The sequence below is a fragment of the Triticum aestivum genome, chromosome 2A (genome assembly GCF_018294505.1).
Source record: "Triticum aestivum cultivar Chinese Spring chromosome 2A, IWGSC CS RefSeq v2.1, whole genome shotgun sequence".
Taxonomy (NCBI): Eukaryota; Viridiplantae; Streptophyta; class Magnoliopsida; order Poales; family Poaceae; genus Triticum; species Triticum aestivum.
In genome coordinates this window covers 21,650,675-21,651,764 of record NC_057797.1, presented here as the reverse complement: position 1 = coordinate 21,651,764, position 1,090 = coordinate 21,650,675, and positions in this window count along the sequence as shown.

The window sequence follows — 1,090 nt, the reverse complement described above, 5'->3', positions numbered from 1 at the left end:
CACCGCCGGCACCTGGAGGGGGGAAACGGACGCGTGGGGTCTACACGGAGGGGATCTTGCTGTGGGTCTGGCCCGAATGTTGCTCCAGAGTGTTCCTATGGGCTGACCTAACACAACCGGGTGGGGAGGTCCACTGGTCAAAGCCCGTCCGTGCAAAGTCAAAGGGCTAGATCGCGTGGTCAAACGCTGCAGGGTTAGGCGGGACGGGGCCCCTGGGGGGGTAGCAATGCCACCGGAGCGTGGCACCGGGCCCTCATACATGCAGGGTGGTGTGGTGGCATGTCCGAAGAGGCGGCACGCGTGTCCGGGGTGTGCCCCCCCTCACGGACGGCGCCACCGCCCGCGTCCGGCGGAAGTCAAAGAGCTAGATCCGGCGGTCGTCTGTGTTAGGGTTAGACGGGACGGGGTACCGGAGGGGGTAGCAATGCCGCCAGGTGTTACGGTGGGCCCTCCTACGCTTGTGGAAGCATAGTGGCATGCTCAGGCACCCGACACGCGGCTCCGCTCACGGGCGTGCCCCCCCTCACGGGCGTCGCTGCCGCCATGTCTCGGAGGGGGAAACGGCCACCATAGCTTACACACGACAAACTGAAAATAGTAATAATTGAATTTATAAAAAACACCGGCATCCATCATGGAAAATGGACTATCACGGTGAAACCTTCAGACCCGGGCACCGGGCCGGTAACTGAAAGTTTCACCGTAATTGTTCATTTTCTTAACAGAAGTCTAATGAATACCGGAGCTCACGTCATATGGATTAGCCAACTATTTAAACAGGTCATGTTGCTTGTCTTTGGGCGAGGTGGGACTATTTTTAAAAAAAAAAGCAGTTTCCATCTATGCCTACGGCACAGCCGTCGGCATAGAGACGCGCATGTCCACGGATCGATGACGTGGCAAAGTGGTGGGCCTATGCCGACGGCCAGGCCGTCGGCATAGGGCCGACCTTATCCCCTTGCGGTTCACCCCCACCACCCATTCGCCATCCATCTCCCCCACCATCTCCTCCTAGCCCGACCCCGATCCCCACTCGCGCCGCCGCCGCCACGCCGCCCCACACTGCCCGCGCCGCCCCCATCCCCTCCCC